Source organism: Jaculus jaculus, chromosome 3 (genome assembly GCF_020740685.1).
Source record: "Jaculus jaculus isolate mJacJac1 chromosome 3, mJacJac1.mat.Y.cur, whole genome shotgun sequence".
Taxonomy (NCBI): Eukaryota; Metazoa; Chordata; class Mammalia; order Rodentia; family Dipodidae; genus Jaculus; species Jaculus jaculus.
This window is the reverse complement of record NC_059104.1, coordinates 189,179,511-189,202,915: the sequence shown is the minus strand read 5'-3', so window position 1 is coordinate 189,202,915 and position 23,405 is coordinate 189,179,511. Positions and strand designations below refer to the sequence as shown.

General features: G+C 50.1%; 1 protein-coding gene and 1 pseudogene across 1 annotated transcript in view; both read left to right on the top strand.

Moving 5' to 3' along the window:
* Positions 1-23,405, top strand: part of Nav2 (neuron navigator 2) — a 728,975-nt gene that overhangs the window by 262,307 nt on the left and 443,263 nt on the right. The gene's annotated exons all lie outside the window — the stretch shown is intronic.
* Positions 17,021-17,090, top strand: LOC123459734 (annotated as a pseudogene).

The following is a 23,405-nucleotide window of genomic DNA, read 5'->3' as shown; positions in this document are numbered from 1 at the left end:
CTCTGAGATCTGCGGGGAGTCAAAGGATGATTTACCTCAGTGTGCTATGGGCACAAGAGAGGGAGGAAAGTGACCCATCTGACCTCCTGCCCACTTGTTGAACCCCGCCTGGGCTTGGCAGTGAAGCAGGCTCTGGTAATACCGACCAAGCAAGGAGGCGCCACTGGGCAGCTCACTGAGGCCAAGGCAGCCATCCGGCTTTGAAGTGTCTGCATGGCTCAAAGCAAAGGGGGACTTGGATTGTAGTTACCCAAAGAACAAGTTCTATGTCATGGTTCAGGTCACTGAGAATGGCATTTCCCAACACAGGGCTGAGAGTCGTTCATGGAAGAAGAGTCACTGTGATCACTAAGCCTGGGCAGTGTACTGGTCAGCCATGTTGATTAGTATCCTTCCTGCAAGACTTCTCAGAGCCCACTATGACATTGTAGAACTCCAAGTGAAGATTACAGTTTGGTATAATTTGGTGTGTATATACATGACACATATATATATCACATAGTGTATATATAGATCATGTTATATAACTATATATATATATATATATATATATATATATATATACATATATATATATATATATATATATATATATGCATCATGTGCGAATCACTTACCAGGTACTCTTATGCATATATATATGTATGTGTATATATATTTATATGTATGTATGTTCATACGTATATATACACATATACACACACGCACACATTTATGTGTGACCTGTTACCCTATGTGTAATGCTATGCAACACTGCAAGATTTACTCACTGGAAGACTAATTTTTCCTGAGGGAACATTGTTTCAGGACTAATTCGAGAAACACAGCTCTGCAGGTTGTTACTCCTCTCCTAGGCTCCGGAGAACATTCTAGAACAAGAAGCTAGTACAGAAAGATAAGTGAGGCTACAGAAACAGAGTTTAACCAGCCAGGTTCCTGGGTCACATGGCTGTACTGTAAATGTTCACCTCAGGAGGGATGGCATTTGGCCTCTGGCACTCAGGAGATGCCCTGAACCTGAACATGTTGGAGTCCAAGGCCCGTGCCGGGCACCATACTGTAAAGGGGTATTACAGGTACCAATGTCACGTGACGGCAGGGTCCTGCAACCGTAGACAATAGAATGCGGTCGGCATGACATGGGCACTGACTGCACATAGCCAAGTCCCCACCCAGAGAAGGGGCTTGCCTCTCCCTCAGTGTCCAAGGAGAATAGCCATGGCCAAGGGGTGAGCGTTTTGTTGACATGGAAGAGCTCTGCACGGACCTGTGCTCTGCCACCCACCGTGGCACGTAGGGCTCGGGCATGCTCAGCTCATGTGACCCCTCTGAGATCAGGGGCTCATGGCCACCTGTCTGGCTGGGGGACGGGCTGGGATTCTATATGCTGACTTTGTGATGCTGACGAATGATCGTAACCTCCATTCTCCTACCCTGAATATTTGCCCCACAGGCAAGCTGTCACTTCTCCCTAAAACATGAGACTTCCATCTACCCATCACTCTCTCCCTCCACTGTGACTCCCTGGTTCAAGAGGCCACCACCTCAGGCCTGGAGACAGAGAAGAAGAATTGGACATCACCCTGACTCCCCACCTGCCATGCAATTCAATTAGCCAAAGCCCTAGGGACGATGGTGGTTCTCCACTGTGAGTCGTGTGTCCCTGATCCAGCCAGAGCCCTAGCAGCCAGGCCACCTCCTCCCCCACCCCCCGCTAGGCTTGCTGTGCAGTGCCAGCTGGCCTCCTCCTCTCCCTCACTGCCTCTTCACTACTATCTGCCATTCCATCTGAAATCCAGACCTTCCCAATTTGGCTCTTTCTCATCCTTTAGGCTCCCTGTGGCTCAGACATCACTCGGAGAAGCTCTGTGTCCACCTGTCCCCATGGCCTCTACCTGCTCCCTGCTTTGCACACAACTTGTTTTTCCTTCCTAGCATTTATAACAATCTAAAATATAAATTTTTATAATTCACAATTTGACCAATCTCCCCCATCACTGCCATTTCCTTTGAAACTTTTTCATGTCCACATACCTAACACTCTGCTTGGCATAAAGAAGGTGCTGGCCAGTTAATGAATTAATGACCACTTCATAAGGTTGGCAGACAGAAGGGTGCTCTCAGTTGAAAACCTTAGCTAAAGAATGTAAGTAAAGTATCCTGACGTGACATGGCTCAGCTACTAGAATGCTTGCCTAGCAGGCATGAGGCCCTGGGTTCAACCTCCAGAACTACATAAACCAGTGTGCTAGGGCACACCTCTCATCCCAGCATGGAGGCTGCATGAGACCGTGTCAAAAAAAAAAAAAAAAAATCCTGAGCCAGGGAGATGGCTCAGCAACGGGTGGAGCCTGATGGCCTGGTTAGGTTTGACTTACCAGTGCCTACATGGAGGTGGATGTGCAGAGTGGCACATGCATCTGGAATTTGTTTGCAGTAACAGTGGCAAGAGACCCTGCTTGCTCTTGCTTGCCCCCTCTGTCTCTCTCTCTCTCTCTCTTGCAGATAGATAAATAATTTAAAAAAAATCCTTGCCAGGTATGGTGGTGCACGCCTTTAAATCCAGCACTAAGGAGGCAGAAGTAGGAGGATCGCTGTGAGTTTGAGGCCACCCTGAGACTCCATAGTGAATTCTAGGTCAGTCTGGGCTAGAGTGAAACCCTACCTTGAAAAACCAAAAAAAAAAAAAAAAAAAAAAAAAATCCTTTACAGGGCCCTGGAGGGATGGCATAACTGTTAAGGCTCTTGCCTGCAAAGTCAAAGGACCCAGATTTGATTCCCCAAGACCCACATAAACCAGATGCCCAAGGTGGTGCATGCATCTGGAGTTCTTTTGCAGTGGCTAGAGGCCCTGGCGCAACCATTCTCTCTCTGTATCTGCCTCTTTCTCTCATTCTCTCCCTCTCTCTCTCAAATAAATACATACAATTTTTTCAAGTTCTAGTACAGGACCTCACTGGAGGTCCTTATCCATGCCCATCCTTCCTTTAGTGGACTGCACCACGGCTTCCCCCATTGCCTCCGCTTTAAGTCCCCCTGGCTGCAGCTAGTCACACTCCTGAGAGGGGTCATCTTTCCGGGAGACAGCCATTTCTTACACGTGAGAATTGCTCAGTACAGTGTTAGGAAATCTTCCTCCCTGGAGGGCATCTTAGTAGAAAGATTCTTGTCGTTCTGGGCCTGCTCTGAGCAGCCTTGTGTCTGGCGATGGAGAGGAAGAGGAGCCAAGGACTCGGATGACCTCCTCGGCTCCCAGATCCTGGCTGCCCATGGCTGTCAGAGGGACAGTCCATGGCAGATCCACTGTCTGAAGTTCTCTGCCAGATTCCATCCCCACCTGGGCTCGCTGACGCACGCAGGCACTGTGCGCCCAGTGGGCAGCTCTGATGAAGCAGCCTTGATCTCTGCGGAGCATCTCTGAGTCGCATCTTCCCTCTCACCACCAGTGCCAGTTCCCAAAACAGTTTAGCCCAGCTGAACAGGAGGGGCTGGAGCACGCGCAGTTCCTGTGAGACCTTTCCCGAGAGAAGGTGGCTGCACACAGTCGGGAGGGTGAGATGGGGTGTGCGTGACAGCGTGGCACCCGCAGCCCGGATGTAAGCCCCGCGCTGTCAGTGTGCGCCAGCCCTGTGCCCACCGTGGCCGCTGCTGCGGAGAGCAGAGCTTGCCATGGCCAGCTGAGCCCTTGTGTCAGGTGCCAGCCCCAGTGGAGCAGCAAAGGCCTGACAGGCCAAGGGGTTTCTACTTCTGGACGTTTTCCTGTTTTCTTGAGCTACCCAGAGGGCGTGTCAGTGTGCTTCTGCACGGCTGGCTGTCTGTGTAAGGCGGGGAGGTGTGCAGATGGGAGTCATCATGGTGTTGACATGTTGATCCCATGCGGTTCTTTATGTTTTATTTTTATTGATTTAGTTTAGAGAGAATGAGAGAGAGAAAGATGGAGAGAGAGAGAGAGAGAGAGAGCATTTATGAATGGGCACTCCAGGACCAACAGCTACTGCAAATGTATTCCAGACAGACACATGTGCCACCTTGTACATCTGGCTTGCATTGGTCCTAGAGAATTGAACCTAGGTCTTTTGGCTTTGCAGACGAATGCCTTAGTCAATAAGCCATATCTCCAGTCCCCTAATTCATAATTTCATCTGTGTCACAGGATGAAAGTTTTCACTTTTAAATAAATGCTACATTTAGCACATGCATCCCATGCAGTCAGATGCACACTGCTTTGAGAAGGTGAGTGTTGTGAACACATGTGATACCTCTTGTGTGTTGTCTCCTTGCAGGCCTTGTTTGTGACCATAGCAATGGTTTCGCTGGCTGGGGTCTCACACACATGCACATATGTACACACGGTGGGGGAGGAGTCCTCCTGAGGGAAGTCCTCCTGGCAGGAAGATGCTTGCGTGTGTACATCCCCCTGGGGTCACCGCTGAAGGAGATGCTGGAGGAAAGGTGTTTGAAGTCAGGCCATCCTGACTATGATTCATTATTTTCTCCCTTGGGCGTGTACCCTGGGAGCTTTGTGCTTGTGTGTAGCATCTCTGCAGGAGCAAGTGGGGACCTTTGTTGCACTGGAGGAAGTGTCCATGAAGAGCGGCCTTTGTTCTTGTGGCGCCCCAGGCCCGTGGGCATGACGTTTTGCCTGTACTGTGACTCCCACTGGGAAGAGGCAGATAGGAGGAAGCTGAGGCCCAACATTGCTTCTGATCCACCCACTTATGTGGTTCCTTTCCTTTGCTTGAGGACACCCCAACTGTGCATCCTGGGCACCTCAGAAGCCAGGTTCTGCTGACCAGGAAGCCCTGGAAAGGGGTGCTTATTTCCTGGGGCAAGGAGAGGGCCTGGACTTCCAGGAGGAGACCTGGAGCCAGCTGCCACATGGACCCCAGCAGAGAGGGCTGAGCAGAGCAGAAAGAAGCAGCGGCAGCAGCAGGACTTGAAGAGGTCCCAGTTCGGGATGGAGGGACCATCACACCAGGACAGCCCCACCAGAGCAGAAGCATGCCGCGCCATCTGAAGCCTGAGATGGGGCTCTCACTGCGGGTTGCAGGGTACTTGCAGCAGTTGGTTGGGGCTGACTTCCCAGAGCAATATACTGACAAATATCTCAGCCTATTCATTCTCTTGCCAAAATTAGTGGCTTAAGATGACATAAATTAATTCCCTTACAATTCTAGAGGTCAGAAGGCCAGCACAGATGTAATCCCCTATGGAGGATGGGAGCTGGGAGGAAGGAAAGCTGAAATCCAGGTTCCAGAAGGTCTCAGTACCTAGTAGATGCTTCAGAGGAGAATCATGTCCTTACTCACAACTGAGTCTCAACCGGATCCTAGGCTCTTGGGTGGTGGTGACCAGTGCATCACTCTGAGCCTGACTCCTGTCTCCCTGCTTTTCTGTGAGGATCTATGGGTTACATTAAACTCACCTAGAACAATCCAAGAGAAGCTCCTGATCTCAAGACCCTCAAATTCCTCACATCTGCAAAGTCCCCTTTACTTGCCAGGTGACATGGTCCCAGGCTTCCAAGATTAGCATGGTGTTATTGCAGCAGGCCATAGCTCTGCCCCACGCTGAAGGGATAGGTTAGTAACACCTGTCATGGCCTCTGTGTTACTTGAACTATTTATCATTGCAACAAAATGCCTGATAGAAACTTAAGGGAAGAAGGAAGCATTTGGTGAATAGTGTCAGAGCTTACAGTGCATGGTCAGCCAGCTCTGTCATTTCTGGGCCCAGCTAAGGCAGAAGGGCCTGGAGGAGTCAGGCTGCTCACCCCATGGTGGCCAGGAAGCAGAAAAAGAAAATACCTTCTTCTTCCATTTTGTTTCATCTATTAAATTGTCTCACCCACATTTGGTGTGTATCTTTCCCCTTAGTTGCTACCCCACATGTCAGTCATCTCTTGACAATGCCCTCAAAGAGCAAACCAAGAAGTATGTGTTACTGATCTCCTAGGTGCCTCTCAATCTAAGTCGAGTTGACAAGCAAGGTTCACAACACACTCCAGTAGGAATGTGAGTTGTAAGAAGGGGCCAGTCTCATCCTCTGTAGACTGGTAACTAATTACCCATAGAGAGAGAGTAACTTCGGGCTGGTGAGGGTAAGAGAAATGGAACTAACATCCAGCCAGTCTCTATCTGTGCCAGGCACATCCTATAGGACTTAAGGCATATCTCATTAACATGACATGGCTCTGGCTTGTTGAAGAGGAACCCATATTTCACAGTTGAGAAAACTGAAGCACAGGAGGGTTATGTGGTTGATTGGAAGTCACTCCTCATAAATAACAGAGCAGCTCTGATTCTGTCAAGGCTGGGAGCAGGAACGTGGGTAGCTTTTGACATGTACTGTGATGTCAGTTAAGGTCATAGTGGCACTGCACTAGATTGGTGCCAATATCTGACACTGAGCTTGTCCCTGGACCTGCACCCACCTTCCTGGTGATCCTTTGGCTTTGCAAATGGGATTGAGTGAAAGGCTGGGCTGGGGCTTCAGCCCTGTCAGCAGAAATGCTAATGGCTTCCCCAACAGGGGCCAGAAAACGCACATCCAGCATCTCTGAGGGTGACCAAGTGTGGATGTGCCTTGCCTTCCAATGGTCCACTGCTACTGACCTTCAGGGGCTGAAGAAATCCCATGTAGAAGAAATAAAGATGTGGGGTGGGAGTGCTATGTCCTAATGCAGACATTTTCACCCGTGTGCATCAGAAGTGGAATGGGGGGCAGGCAGGTTAGCTCCTCCTCCACTAGGAACTTTGTGAGACAAACATTGGGGGGCTGGAGAGATGAATTAGTGATTAAGGCACTTGCCTGAGAAGCCTAAGACCCATGTTCAACTCTCCAGGTCCCACATAAGCCATACGCACAAAGTGATGCAAGCGCACAATGCTGCACGTGCTGACAAGGTGGCATGTGCATCTGGAACTCTTTTGCAGTGGCTGTAGGCCCTGGTTCACTAATTCTCTCTCTTTTTCTTGTTCTCACTCCCATTCTCTTATAAAAAGAAAAGGTGTGTTGGGCTTGCCTCAAAAAAAAATATATATATATATATACATATATACATAGCAGTACAAGTAGCAGGCAGGCAATGATGTGGTTTGATGGTGCTGTGTGCTGAGGCTCTGCAGTGGAGGGTGCTATGTCCTCACAAATGCTATAGGTCAGAGGGCAGAAGGAAGGCGGGGCACAACAGAGATGGCATTCCCAGGGTGGGTTATGTCTGAGTATATCCTAGGATGAGAGCAGTGGCTAAGCAAAAGACTTGGCAGGGAATCACATTTCTTAAAGAGTGCAGCATTCCAAGAGCCATGTTAGGCACTTGAAACCCCTAATCCTATCAACAGCACACCGAGCTAGTTGTTACTGACTTCTGCAGCTGATTGATAAAGACCCTAAGACACAGAAGTGACCTGTCGAAAACCATGCAGATTGACGGGGCTGGGAGTAAGGACTGGAGCTCAACTCTGGGCTAGAGCATCGCTTCCCCGCTCTCCCCACTTCAGGACTCCTATACCACTACCACCCAACTGCAGCTTTCCTGAGTGATCGGTGATAGGCAGGTGGCAGGAGTGCCAGGAAATGCCAGCCCTTCCTGAACCAAGCTGAGACAGCCAGCGTGAAAGGGGCACCTCTTTGGGGCTCTGCTTTGAGCCGGTGGTCTTGAGAAGCAGCTTGCCTCGCTGTCCAAGCCACATGGAAGATGCAGTGCCACTGATGCACACTGAGCACACGCACAGAGCCTGCACACTAACACACACACATGAGCCTGCATGTGCATACACACACGCGCACGCAAGCCTGCACACTCACGGCTTACAGTGGACACAGGGAAGCTGGCCCTGTGCCGCCATCACAGACGGCCGTGGAGCCATCCCCAGATTGCAGCGAGGGTTAAAGCTGCCCTTGGTTCCGCAGGGGTTCCATGTCCTTCCAGCTTCCAAGCCCGGAAATCCAAGCCCTGATTTCAGGACAAAAGGGACCCTTCCCTGCTGGTACTGGGCACCTGAGTCGTTTCCCTCTGGCACTAGCACCATCCCTCATTCTCACTTTTTAAAATTCTGTTTATTTACTTACTTATTTTCAAGCAGAGGCAGCGGGAGGAGAGAGAGAGGAGAAAGAGTGGGCATGCCAGGGCCTCTAGCCCCTGCAAACGGACTTCTTATGCACGCACCCCTTCTGTGCATCCATAGGCACTGGGAAATCTAAGTCAGGTGGTTTGGTTCTGCAGGCTAGTGCTTTGACCACTGAGCAATCTCTCCAGCCCCAGTCATTCTAATTTTAACCCCATGAGGCAGACATCTACAAATGGGGAAACTGAGGCAAGAGAGTCTCAGTGGCTTGGCTATCTTGAACAGCAAGCAAGTAGAAGCAGCAGCGGTCCTTGCTTCTAGATTTCCAGCTCTTTGAATGTGTTTATGCAAATGAGTGCCCCTGTGCATGTGGGTGGTACTGCATTTGTGCGCATGTGGAGCCCAGAGGACAACCTCAGGTGCTGTTCCTAAGCTCCATCTACCTGTTTTGAGATCGGGTCTCTCACTTCCCTGGAGCTTGCTAGGCAGGCCGGCTGGCCAGCAAGCCCAAGGTCCTCCTGCCCACCCCCCCTGTGTGATCACAAGCATTCACCACCACATCTGGCAGTGCTACATAATGCCACACGAACCCCTAAAGCCATGAGACCATTGCACAAGGTGGCATGGGGGAGCCTGAGACCTCAGGAGAGGGTCTGGGGCACTCCCCACACCCTTCTTTATATAGGGAAGTGTCAATAGGCCAAATCTGGATAGTCCCTCACAAGTGGCCTCGGCTGCTGCTGCTAAAGATGGCAACAGTTGCTTCTGTCAGAGGACCAAGTCACTCAACACATGGGCACTGGGGCTAGAACTCAGGTCCTCATGCTTATAAAGCAAGTACTTTATCCACTGAGCCACATCGTCAGCTCGGGATCTTCCAGGAACCAGGACTTGCTACCTCTTCTGTTGTGTCTGGAGCCAGCCACTCTTTGGTGGTGAGCCTGATGAGTATGGAATAGACGGAGGACATCCAGCTTTCTGACCCTCGCTTTTCTGTCCTGAAGGGAGAGAGAGAAGGAGGTCCCCTCTCCCACTGGGGCAGAAGCTTTGGCTCTTGTGCTTGCTTGGAAGTTTAGAAGTGGAAGCTCACTGAGAACCTAGTGAGGGCCTGAGCTAGTAAGAGTGGTCTCATCTACAGTCAACGACAGCACCAAGGCTCAGGCAGTACAGCAGCCACTCCCCGCGAGTGCCGGATGGCCTCTCTGCTGTGCTGCGCCGTGAACTGCCTTGCTCCCCAGAATGACAGCCAGCTGCTGAGTTTTCAAGATTGTGTGAGCTACTTGTTAGACAGTCATTATCAAACAGTAAATTTTAGGGCTGGAGAGATGGCTTAGCAGTTAAGCGCTTGCCTCTGAAGCCTAAGGACCCCGGTTCGAGGCTCCATTCCCCAGGATCCACGTTAGCCAGATGCACAAGGGGGCGCACGCATCTGGAGTTCGTTTGCAGTGGCTGGAGGCCCTAGCGCGCCCATTCTCTCTCTCCTTCTCTCTGCCTCTTTTTGTCTGTCTCTCTCTAATAAATAAATTTTTAAAAAATTAAAAAATAAACAGTAAATTTTACAGACTGATAATCAAATGCTTTGTATTAAAAACAAAGCTAAGAAACTCTCAAAACTCATCACTTGCAATTACTTCACTGCTGTCTGCTGCAGAAATCATTTCTCACTGTTGCTTCCTGTGGCAGATACACAGATGAAATATCCATGTTGCTTTGCATGCGGTTATACGCTGCTCAATGTCATCCTCCTCACCTGGAGAGCTTAAAATCGGCCATGATGGGAGGCTTTTCAGCAGGTAGCAGCAAACCTATCAAGTCAGAGATAGCTTTTTCCTGGAGCCAATTGCAAAGGATGAGGCCCAGGCTCATGGGTGTGAGTAGCCTACTGGGCCAGTGGAAGAGGCAAGGGCTCCTGGGGCTCTTCACATAAGCGTTGATACCATTCACAAAAATCTGCCATCAGGGCTCCAAGTCACCAGTGACCCTACTCATCAGGGTCTGAATCCCTGTGGCCATCTCTGGGGATGGCTCTCAGCCAGGTTGGTGTGGCCACTGACCCTGCCCTTGCTTCTGGTAGAGAGCTAAGGTGTGCTTGGTGACACAGGCTCTGGAAATGGGGTTGTTGTGAGATTGGAAGCACATGCTTCTTCTGCTCAGTGTCCAGGTTAACAAAGGCAGATTCAGACTCTTGTCTTTAAAATCACACACAGGTGGTGCACGGTTCAACATGTGTGCAGTTATTATGAGCCCAGGTAGAAAAAACAGAAAAAAAAACAAAACAAATATGCCAAAAGTAAATGGAGACTGCCCACGTGCCCACCACTAAGAAGCAATTACTTCTGACTTTTTTGTGTGTTTCTTGTTGTATCCCTCTGTGCTAATTATAAGCTTTAAAAACAAGATTTAATTGCACCTTTTGCTTTGTAACTGGCTTTTTTTCTGACTTAACATTATACCATATGCATCCTGGGCTGTAAAGTCTTGACAGCTGTATAGTATGCTATCTAGTGGGCTCTTAACTCCCATTCTAGCGCATTCAGATTATTGCCAGGTTTTTGTTGTTTGAGGAGCCCTTTTGTCATCATCTTCCTGACTCTGTCCCCGGACGGACACTCAAGGAAGCCGCTATATTAGGATGCCCAGCCCAGTCAGGGGAGCATTTGTACCTCATCAGGGCCTGAGCTCCCCTACTTGATTTCAGGAGGAGCTAATTTAGTGTTCCAAGGAGCTTCAATGAGACGACCACCCCTGCATCTCCAGTGGCCTACAGAGAGCAGAACACAAGGACACAGTCTAGTCCACTCAGGACAGCTTAGAAACATCATTGATTTCTGGCCATGCTGGAGGCAGTGAAATCCAGGTTCCATGTGTGGCCCACTGGGGTCTGGTGAGGACTTGCTTCCAGCTTCAGAGCAGCCTCTTCTCTCCAGGTCCTCCAACGATGGAAGAGGTGGGGAGTGGGATGGAGAGCTCTTTTATAAGGACCTGGTTCCATTCGTGAGCGCTCTGGCAGCTCCCAAGGCCTAAAGGAAGATCTCTCTACATGCCCGTTCAAATGTTAAAACACACAAGCTTGACACATACCAAACGGTGGCCAGAGGTGAGAAGAAACTGGCACTTTCTTATGTTGCTAGTGGGAATTGGAACATTGATTCCAACACTTGGAGAACTAGGGAGGGGGCTGGCGAGGTGGCTCAATGGACAGAGAGCTTGCTGCACAAGTGTGGGCACCTCAGACCCCCCATGAAAGCTGTGAAGCAATCCCAGTATGCCTGTGGTGAGATGGAAGGTGGGAACAGGAGCTTGCAAACCAGCTATCCTGGCAGATGGAGTAGCAAATGAGAGGCCCTGCCTCAAATGAGGTAACGGAAAGCCCAACAACAAAGGCCCACAGTGTGCCCATGCTCATACCCATGAACATGCACACACGTGCACACACATCATACATGCATACCAAACAGATGGCAAGGAGTTCTTATAACATATATTTACTATATGTTATGGGTTAAATTGTGTCCTCAAAACAGAGACATTAAAGACTACTCCTCTCCCCCCAGTACCTGTGAATGTGACCTTCCTTGGAAATAGGATCTTTGCATATGTATTCTGGTTAGCATAAAGGTTGGGCTCTAACCCAGTGTGACCAGTGTCCTTACAAGGAGGACTTTGGACACAGATGCAAAGCACAGTACCATAATGAGATGGTGAGAAGGTGACAAGAAGGGAACTATGCTGCCATGTCAAGGACTGGAACCTAGACGAAGCAAGGAGAATCATCCCCGAGTCTCTGGAGGGAACTTGGCGCCCTTCACACATTGCTCTTGAATTTTCAGGCTCCAGAACTGTAACAGCGTGGTTTCTGCTGTATTTAGTGACTCGGTGTTCTGCTTTATTGCACAATGCTTAGCATGTGAATAGACCCTCCTCACATGATCAGCTGCTATACCAAGGCATTTAGCGAAGGAAACAAGAACATAGACAACTGCCAAGGGCTTGTTTTCATATGATTATGGCAGGTTTATTCACTACAGGCCCAAACTGGGATTAAGTCAAGTGTCCAACAAGAACTAAATGGTTGTATCAATTGGGGTGTGCTCATATTGTGGAATATTAACCAGCAATAAAGAGGAATGAGCTATGGCACATGAGTAACTGAAATAAAACTCAGACATTATGCTGACTGATGGAAGCCAAGGGAAAAAATCTACATATAGAATAATTCCATCTGTGTGAGATTCTAAAGAAGGGAAATGTAAGCTGTAATCACTGAAGACACAGAGGGCTTCTGGGTAATGGGAACATCTATATCTGGATTGTGGTGGCGGTAGTGACAGAGCCACACATCAATAGAAATGCTTTGAACTAAACCCTTGACGCAGTGCGGTGCAGTCTATGTAAATCCCTTCTTGTTAAAGTTGCTCTAAAGAAGGTGAGCTGTCTGCTGAGGGTCAAGCAGCACCAATGGCTCTTGGGAGAAAAGCCCATCCCAGCGCACATGGCATGCGGAGGCAGCAGGCTCGGCTCGCCCGAGGTGCCCTCAGCACCCTGAAGACCTTTCTTCAGAAGGCATTCTTCATGGCCAGTCTTGATGGAGGGTGGCTTTTCTCAAGGGTCCTGGGAAAAAGGAGATTGAGAATGAAGCTCTGGCACCTTTAGCCTGCCATGCTCCTGGGAAAGAAGGGTTCCGAGTGCACATCCCTGAGGAACAGAGGAATAGGGATTCCAGAAGCAGTGACAAGACATAAAATGTGTCATGTCTGCAGGGTGTGAATGTCCTTCATTGCAAGCCCTGAGAGGCCTCCATGGCTGGGCCGAGAAATGTCCAGGCCAGTGAGTACTGGCTAAAGACAGGCGCCTCCAACTATGCCAGGGGAGGCTTACTTAAAGGTCCGGCATTCCCTTCTACTTGTGCCCGGTGCACCTCAGTTTCCACATGCTGCCTTCTTTGAAGTGTCATTGAGAGGAATCAGTGAAATAACATGCTTGAAGGGCTTACTCCATGTGGCAGGAGATACACCCAACACAGGGAACTCAGGATTAGAATGCCTACCAGTCCTCACTGAAGAGTCTGTGGAAGGTCTTTGTGGGATGCAGAGGCTTGGGAGAGGAACCCATCACCCAATTCAGCCCATGTACCAAAGACAGGGACATCTGCTTCTGAGAACCATTTCTGTCAGATTCCACCACAAGGCTTTCTAGTGAGCTAGAAGGAAGAGGTTTCAGTTAGGTGGGTCTCAGAGGACCCAGCTGTCTGAATGAGGATGTTGCATCACTTTTGGGGTAATGGTGTATCATGGAGCATCCTGGAGCAGGGAGGACCTTACCTCATAGTAATTCCCATGCATGAGTTGAGTTCAGAACCTCTGAAGCCTATTGAAGGCTAGGCCATTCCTGCCCTGTGGCCTTGGCTAATGAAACCTGCACTCAGTGTCTTCTCCAGGGTCAGAAGCTCTGACAAAGAGCCCTCACAGCGGTCTGAGCAAGGCAGCCGCAACCCTATCCCCTCTGAGGTCTGAGGAACAGACAGAGGCAGAGAGGGTCTCCTTGCTTCTAGACATTTCTGTGTGCTGTGAGGAGGCTAGTCCTCATAGAACCTAGCATCTTTGACTGAATGAACTTCTGTGAGTGGACAGAAAACCATCAGTTTTCCCTTCCTCCTTTACTTTTTGTTGTTGTTTGGTTGGTTGGTTTTGTAAGGTAGGCTCTCACTCTAGCCCAGGCTGACCTGGAATTCACTATGTAGTCTCAGGATGGCCTTGAACTCATGTCGATCTTCCTACCTCTGTTGAATTAAAGGCATGTGCCACCACATCCAGCTTGCCCTCCTTTTCTTATTTTAATTTTTTATTTTTCTTTCTCAATTTCCGAAGTAACACATGTGCAAGACAATCACTAGCATACTCATGTATCTGATTTTCAAAGAAAGAGTGGCTTCCACCCTCGTGACTGTCCTGGGCCACTTCCCTGCTGCTCACAGCTAACTGCTTGTGACCCAGTGTATGCGTGCTTGTGTGTATCTATGACCATTGTGACTACAGAGCTTTTCAGGAAGCCATGGAGTGCCCAGCATCCTCCTTGCCACGTCCATGACACACACACAAGTTTACTCCTTTCTCCTCATGGATGCAAAGCCATCTGTAGTTTGCATGGACCATCATTTGCTTAAGCAGTTTCCTGTTGAGCGCTTAGGTCACTGCTGCAAAGCATTGTTTTGAGAACGCCTTCGCAGCCAGGCCCAGCTCTGCACAGCACAGCTCTCAGTCTCATCCACCCTCCATCCCCCTCGCTGCCCCCTCTCAGCACAGCCTATCCTGCCCTCGGCCTTAATAGCATGTGACACTTGGCACCAGAACCACTGAGCGACAGGGGAGAGCCGTTCGCTCCATGGCATGTTTCTTTAAGTGCTCTTGTTAATGTTTCGTGATGGACGGTGGGCAAACCTGGGAAGTGCACCAGCCTGGATCCTTACAGCGTCTGCTCTCACTAACTTAACGTATTCATTTATCAGTGTGACAGCAACAAAGGAGAGCGCCGGAGCGCAGAGGCAAGCTCTGCAGGGAGATCAAGGAGAAAGGGGCGAGAACCGGCATGTGCCAGCCAGGCATTTCCCCTGTGAGCACCATGAGTACCTGCCTGCCCCAGTAGCCAGCCACAGCTGACCCCACCATGGAGAAAACTGAGACCAAGTCGCTCGCCTGGCACACATACAGGCAGGGCTGAGGTTTGAATGTAGTGTCCCTGGTAGAGAAACCTCATCGTGGTCCCATCCGTCTTCGGCCCTGGTGACCATTCGGGTGACACAGGTGATGACAAGGCATGACCACAGCAGCTAACATTTGTGGCTGCTTCCTATGTACCAGTTTCAGTGCTACCCTCCTCATGTGTGTGAACATACGTGTGATCGTGTGAGGGGGTCATGACAACACCCCTTTTACAGAGTAGGAACAGAGGCTCAGAGCTCACATAAGCCCCTCCTCCCATGGTGACATAACTCTCCAAGTCCCAGGCTCCACCTCTCACCTAGCGGCCAGATGCAGTAGAACACTAGGGGTGACCAGGGTGATGACAGGTCAGCCAGCATCCCTGCTCTCCCCGCTTCCCCCCCGAGGAGAAGCCAGAGTGCAGCTGTCCCTTGTGCATCTGACAAGGGTGGGGCCTGGCAGGGGTTGTTGTGAGGACTCTGGTTCAAGGCCTTCCCTTCAGGGCTCAGCAGTGTGCTGGCACTGTGACTGTATCACACCGCAGCTTCCCTCCAATAGCTCCTTAAATAGCAAGCAGGAATGACAGAACACAGAGCCTTATGGGAACCGCCCTTCTGGGAAGAAGGATTGTAGGGGGCTGAGGGTCAATCTCAGGAGTGGATCCAGGCCTCACCAGGCTCACTTGGCTTAGAAGCTTCCTGCCTTACAGGTTGTTCCAGCACAGCCTTCATCTACTGAGGGACCAGATGCAAGTCCCCAAGGTTGGCACATCCAGATGTGTTGGAAGAACAGAAGGGAGGTCACTGTGGCCATGTGCAGAGAGGAAGGAAGATGCACAGATATGGGGTTTGGAGGGAGCCAGAGCTGGAAGGTTATTCTGGGGGCTCCTGAGTAGTGGACCATGTGATCCGATATGTTGATATCATCCCTCCCTGTGCTAATGGGACAGAGGACTTAGAGACCATCCTGGGGACCGGACCACACGGACATCATCTGGGATCCTGTAAAAGTGCAGACTCGCTGACCCTCTGTTAGCCATGGAGGATCCAAGACATAATGATGGTATGCTTTGCAGAGGAGCTGACAGTGTTTCATGACTTGAAGCTATGGCATGATTGACAGGACAGTAGGGATCAGTATGAGCTTTCCTCCTGAGTATCGTGGTAGATGGAACCCTGGGGGAGGGATGGTGGGAGAATCAAGAGTTCTCTTGGCTCTGATGTGTTCACCATGCTTCCTGCACTGCAGGTGGTAAGTGGCAGGGAAAGTCAGCGTGGAAACTTCAGCATGGACAGGAAAGATGTGGGCTGGGGCAAACTGTGAGTATTAAAATACATGCAAAAGGCTGGAGAGATGGTTTGGTGGTTAAAGGCACTTGCTTGTAAAACCTCTCAGCCTGGGGTTCGGTTCCCCAGTACTTGGGTAAAGTCAGATACACAAAATGGCGCATGTGTCTGGAGTTCATTTGCAATGGCAAGATGCCCTGGCACTTCCATGGACACAGACTCTTTTTCTTTCTCAAATAAGTTTTAAAAAAGAAAACTTTTTTAATCCATGTGAGGCACTGGGGAGATGAGTCAGTGAATAAAGCTCTTGCCACTTAAGTCTGAGTACCTGAGTTCTGTGGTCCTGTGTAACAGACTGTTAGTTGTGGAGGGCTTCTGAGCACCCAGGAGAATTTCCCCATGTGGTGGCGAGCACAGCAGAGCGCAGCAGGGGAGTGAGGAGACCAGAGGGAGAACTCTTCCTTGAATAAGATGGGAGAGACTAACCCGGAAGTTGTCTTCTGTCCTCCACATGTGCGCGCGTGTACACACACACACACACACACACATCCGCGTGAGCTGTGAGTGAGGACACATGGAGAAGAGCAAGACAGGGCTCAGTGTGGCCTTCTGACAGAGCCGGAGAAGGCAGATGAGCCCAGAGAGGCTGAGGGAGGCTGCTGTGATCACTGCTGCTTCCTGAACATCTGCTTTGTGGTGGGAACACTCGTGTTTGCATTTGTTTGTTTGTTTGTTTGTTTGTTTTACACAGTTGAACAGCAAGAACTTATTTTATACAACTAGAGGAAAAATAAAAATAAAAATAAATCAAACAGGCTGCGCATGGTGGCATACGCCTTTAATACCAGCACCCTGGAGGCTGAGGTCAAAGGAGGAACCCTGAGTTTGAGGCTGGTCTCCAGATACAGAGTGAATTCCAGGTCAGCCTAGGCTAGAGTGAGACCCTGCCCTAAAAAGAAAGAAAGGAATGCTCACTTCGGCAGCACATATACTAAAATTGGAACGATACAGAGAAGATTAGCATGGCCCCTGCGCAAAAAAAAAAAAAAAAGAAAAAGAAAAAAAGAAAGAAAGAAAGGAGAAAGGAAGGAAGGAAGAGAGAGAACAAAAGCAACAATAGCAACCACCATCGTAGTTCAGAGACGTAGAGGAGGGTAGGGCTGTATTGGTAGGTTTGAACTCATCAGTTTTCAATGCTTCTGATTATGCTGTATGCCATACATTGGGGGTGAACATCACATGGGAGGTGTGTACCTGGAAAAATGTGTGTCAGCTTGAGTTGAGTTGAGTCTCTCACTGTCCGCCTCCTTAGGGTCTCTGTAAGCACTCTAGCCCAAGAGAGCCAGGACCACATGTGTCAGTGAGGTCAATGACAATAGCCAGTATAGGCCAGACAGGCAGGGCCTCAAGGGAAAACCCTGCCAACGTGGCCCCATGCAGGCATCCTCTTCTTTTAAACATATTCAAACATGGGCTGAAGAGATGGCTTAACAGTTAAGGCACTTGCCTGCAAAGCCAAAGGACCCAGTTTCGATTCTCCAGGACCCACGTAAGACAGATGCACAAGGTGGCACATGTGTCTGGAGTTCATCTGCAGTCCACATGGAGCTGTAAATGCCATTATTATCTCCATTTTGCAGAGGATGAAAATAAGTCTTCAGAGACTGTTCAAGGTCCACATCTGGCTAGCAGAGGAGTCAGAATGGTGGCTGGTCTCTTCTTGATCACAGTGACTAAACTTCAACCACCTCAGAGCCATGCCACATGGCTAAAGAGGAGCTAGAAGTTAGGCTGTGGCCTGGAGAAGCCTTTGACTTTGACTGAAAGGTCAAACTCCAAGACCCCTTACTGAGGATTAGAAGGGCTCTGGATCAGACAGGCCGTGCAGAGTGAGGGACTGCACTCACACGGCTCCTGAGAGCAGCCCCGTGCACCTCTTCCCAGCTTCGCACGCACACTTGGCACACTCACGCCACAGAAAGCCACACAGGATGACTTGTTCCCCATGTCTCAGTCACTGCTAATCAGATGAGCTGACATCACACCTGGGGAACCAGCTGGGGCCCCGAGGAAGAGGGAGAGTCCAGAATGCAGGAGCGTAAATGTTCTGGGAGTAGAAAGCAACAAAGAGCTCAGCAAGCACATGATTCAACAGCCCAGCTCTTCTCTGCCTTCATGACTCCAGCCCTTCAAACAACTGAATGAGCTCAGTGGCCATGCCCCTGGCTCAACTGAGCTTCTAGACCAGTGGGGAAGATGGATCATGAGGAGGAGGAATAAAGAAATGAAAGGGTATGATTTCAGATTGAGATATTATGAAAGGACACCTCTGGGGTATCAAATGGGTCAAGCAAAGTGCCTAGAAAGAGTTGGCTGTTTTATTTGGAAGCAGGATCTTGTTATGGAACTGGCCCTTGGTGATTTACTGTGCAACCCAGACTAGCCTCAAACTTGAGATTTTCCTGCCTCAGACTCCTGAGTGCTAGAATTAAAGGTGAGTACCACAGTGCATAAATTTAAACCAGAGTTCTTTGGGATGAGAAGGAGTTAGAGAATACCCTGTTAGAATAATGTGTACCAAGGCCAAGTGCTGGCAAAAATGTGGGCAGATGCTGGAGGTAAGTGCAGAGGGAAAGAGAATGGTGGGCAAGGGAGAAAGGAAGTGTGAGGCAGGGCCAGATGGTTCAGGGCCTTGTGGGCTTTGAGAACTGAGCTGCTGTAGTGGGAAGGCACTAGAGAAGGGCTATCACCAGGAGCACGTGGTGGGTGACAGGGAGCTCATGGTGCGGTGACAGGGAGCTCGTGGGGCGGTGACAGGGAGCTCGTGGTGGGTGACGGGGAGATCGTGGTGGGTGACAGGGAGCTCGTGGGGCAGTGACAGGGAGCTCGTGGTGGGTGACGGGGAGCTCGTGGTGGGTGACAGGGAGCTCGTGGTGCGGTGACAGGGAGCTCATGGTGTGGTGACGGCCATGTGCTGACTTCTGATGTCGAGAGGTTATTTGGCTCTTGTATGAGAAGTGAAGTGGGAAGACTGGTCTGAGCAGAAGCAGGGACATGTCAGGATTTCATGTAAGCATAAAAGATGGCATTAGTCTGAGATGCACAGGGGCCAATGGAGGTGAATATAGGGTAAGAGCAACAGGTTGCTGGGTTGATGTCATAGGGCTTCAAGGAAGAGAAGGCTGGAGTCAGGAAGAAAGGGATAGAGTCAAGAAAGAAAGGGGGGCTGGAGAGATGGCTTAGCGGTTAAGCGCTTGCTTGTGAAGCCTAAGGACCCCGGTTCAAGGCTCAGTTCCCCAGGACCCACGTTAGCCAGATGCACAAGGGGGCGCACGCGTCTGGAGTTCGTTTGCAGAGGCTGGAAACCCTGGCGTGCCCATTCTCTCTCTCTCCCTCTATCTGTCTTTCTCTCTGTGTCTGTCGCTCTCAAATAAAAAAAAAAATTAAAAATAAAAGAAAGAAAAGGGAACGGTCAGTGAAGGTGGTGGGGTCAGGAAAGATAGGAGTGGGGTCAAGGCAGAGGGGTTGAGTGAAGGAAGAGAGGGATGGAGTCAAAGGCAATCCTAGATCTGAGACAGGGAAGACGAGATGCCTTACCATGTTTTCTTAGCTCAAATCTTAACCCTGCTGTTTGCTAGCATTTTAGACCTGGGGCGAGTGACTCAGTCCTTGATGGCTTCAGTATACCCATCAGCAATATGTAGATCATAAACAGTTTCCACCTCACAGGGCTGTTTGTGAGGTTTCTGGAGCTGGGTGTGGTGGTGCACGCCTTTAGTCCCAGCACTGAGGTGGCAGAGGTGGAAGGATTGCCATGAGTTCGAGGCCACTCTGAGACTACATAGTGATATCCTGTTCAGGCTGAGCTAGAGAACCTACTTCGAAAACCAAAAAAAAAAAAAAAAAAAAGAAGAAGAAGAAGAAAGAAAAAGCAGAACTCTGAGAGCGTCATGCACAAGAGCCGTGTTAATACCAGTCTATTGACTGGTTCTCCGCCCACCCAGAGATTGAGCCTTTCACAGCCAACGGCCCTTGTTTGGAAAGAAAATGTTCTGCTGGAGGAGGACCCCAGGGAGGATCCTTCTTTTGCGCTGTTGTGTTCCCTTTCCCAGCAGGATCTTGGCAGGCAAAGCTATTTAAAGTAAACACAGGTTCAGTGCCCCAGAAAATAGCAGGTTAGGCAGTGCAGCCGCCACAGCGGCCAGGCAGGCCCCACGGCAGGCAGCGGGTGGAGGACACAGGCTAGCTTTGTGCTGATCTCACCAGGCTGAGGTCGGCCTGCACCCTAAGGCTAGAATGCAGGGTGGACCCTCCCCCAGGGCAGGGCCCGGACACCTGTGCTGCCTGGCCCCTTTCTGAAGTGGCTTGGGCTGAGTCACCAGGGATCACTCACCACTTCCTGTCCTGGGCAGTGTGATCACTGGCTCCTTAGCTTGATACCAGGTGGCAATAAGAGGTGGAGTCCAGGAGGAAGCAAGTGGGCAGGAAAGGACAGTAGTGCTTAGCAGTGTGGGGGGGGATGGGACGTGTGCAGGGCGCTCGGAGGACAGGAAGACAAGCAGAGGTGGGGCTGCAGCAGGTGCTCGAGGAAGTGACCCTGCCGTTCCAGCTTCAGCTTGGACTCAGCACTCATTCCTTCTGCCCTTGTGGCCCATGGGCCTAGGAAATTTGTCCAGGGTTTATTCCAAATTAACAGGTACTTAATTCTGCTTTCTAAACATAAACTTGCAAAAGAACATAATTTCCAAGCCATCTGTCTATTACTTTAAGTTCTCCTGTGAGCATGAGAATGGTCAGTAGACTATGGAGAACAGTTGGGGGGGGGGGATGAGTGTGGTGACAGATCCTTTCTCAGCTCTTGGGTGGGCAATCACTCAGGAGCTAGGGTACCAGACACTCACTCCCGGTCACACAAAGCTTCCACTTAGTTAACTGCCTCCAGATTCTTAACTTATGAATTCCACCAAGAGAAATCCACAGAGGATAATGTTTAGGAAGATGTTCTTATAGATCTTAAGATAAGGAAAGAATACAGACTCCTCTTGTCCAAAGAGGAGGCAAGAGGGTGTTCCCTGGAAAAATGGTAAAGTCCACTTAAGGACCCAGGTTGGAGTGTTTCATGAGTTTGTTCACTGGAGGAGGGCTGAGCTGGTTAGTCCAGCCCAGACTCCAGGTGTCCAGGTGCCATCAGGTTTTCAGCAGTGATCTCATCTCTTAATTTTCTCTTCTAAGAAAGAGAGAGAGAAGGGAAAAGCAGATTCTTTCCTTACATTCCTGGCCTCTGGCAGAGAGGAGGCTAAAGGACTTCTTTATGGGAAGGAGATAAGGACGGCCCAGATTCTCCCCTGCAGGATCAAGGACAGCCCTCACTTTTACTTTCAAGGCTCTGTCGCTCCCCAAACTGTCTCGTGCGCATGTTCCTGTATATGAGTGCAGACACACACGTGCCACAGCCTTTAGGCTACAGTCAGAGGACAGCTTTCAGGTGTCCATCCTGCCTTCCACCTTGTCTTGGACACCACTCTTGTTCACTGCTCCATCAGTTCACTCACCAGCCAAGGGGCCTGTGGGCTTCTGGACGGTCCTCCCGTCTCCCCCTCCTTCTCACCTCAGGCATGATGGGAGTATAGGCACCTGCCACAGTGTCTGCTTTTTACATGGGTGTGGGGATCCAAACTCAAGTACTCACACTAAATGTCCTCTCTAAGGATATAGCATATTTCATCTACCTATTCAGCAATGGGCAACTGGATTACTTCTGGTTTGGGGACTACTGTGGAGTCAGATTGACTAAGATGATTCAGAGTTTAAAAAAAAAATCAGTGTAACATCAAGACATGGATATCTAGTTTTTGCCTCGTGTTCTAAGATGCCCCAGAGATCTTGAAACGAAGGTGACTTCCACCTGCCTTGTCATCCAGTTCTGTGAGCCACCATGTGTTAGGCAGCTGAAGGGACAGAGGGATGGTCCTGGAGAGCTAGTACCCGATGCTCTAGGCAGACCTGCCCAGGAGCCCTCATTCCGTGTACCTGTATCCTGCAGTAAAGCTGTGCCTGCCAGCTAAGCACGCCCTCCAGCAGCACCTGCCCCTCGCACGTGCTCCTCTCGGACTCCAGGCCCAGGGACAGTCAGCATGCCCTGCCTGTATTACTTCCTGTTTCTTGTAGGTAAGCCATCATCCAGACCCCTGCAGTGTACCCGTCATTCCCCACCCCGCCCTCATCGGCTCTGCCCTGCATGTGGGCTCACACAAGACAATGCGCGTGGAAAGCACTAACAATTTGCTGCGGAGGCTGAGAGGGAACATGTCCTTCCGAAATGCATGTAGTTTCATCTTGAGTACTAGATATAATGCGGACAACCAGTAAAAAAAATAACGAATGATCTCTGTGAGGTGCTCAATATTGTGCTAGGCACTTTACACACATGATCCCATCGCTTGCCTGACCCTCGGAACTCTAGAATTGGACACAGTTTCCTGTGTCGGCACAGCCCAGGGATATATGGCCTGCAGGCTGTGTCCCTGTCCCCACCTGCTCCTGTGCATCCTGCTGCCCGCCCCAGGGGTTTGGACTTGTTATTTTCCTCTGCTTTCCCATAGAGCACCCCAGCCTCACACCATTCTCACGGCTGCCACCTTTCTTCCTGTCCTCTTTCCTCCCTCCCTCCCTTTCTTCCTTCTTTCATTATTTTGAGACAAAGCCTCACTGTGTGGACCTGGTGATTCTCCTTCCTCAGCTTCCCCAGTGCTGGGGTACAGGTGTAAGCCAGCACACCCGTCTCTATTCTCCTTTCTTAGCTTTTGTTTTTTACTCCTCTGACCTCCCTCTTTCCAGCTAGCTCAGAAGCTCCTGTTTCTTCCCTAGATGATTCAGAACCACGTAAGTCTCCAGCCCTGTGCTGCCAACTTCCTCTACCATTGCCAGGGCCATCAACGTGCTCAGCAGAACAAAAGGGCTCACATAGAATGCCATCCACACACCTTTGATGCAGGGGCTCAGACTCATCTTGTGGTGCACGTGCTTTCTGCCATAGGTAAGGGTGACAGCTGTGCGGCATCTGGCCCCCACTCTCCACTCCCAGACCACGGAAGGCTGCACTAATGAGTGACAGTACTCCCGCCATGCAGTCAGATGCGTCTCCAGAGCGTGCAACAGAGCACACCAGAAGCCATGTCCAACGAGCCTGCTCTCTGGAAGACAGGTCACTGGAGGAGACCAGAATTTGGTAAGGGCCTTAGCCTGGACTGGACTCCTCTCCCTGGGCCTCTGTTACCTTTAGTGTAACAGGCTCATGGGTAGAATGCCTTTCAAGTGAGAGAGGAAAGTGACCCTTAATGACATGGATGCAG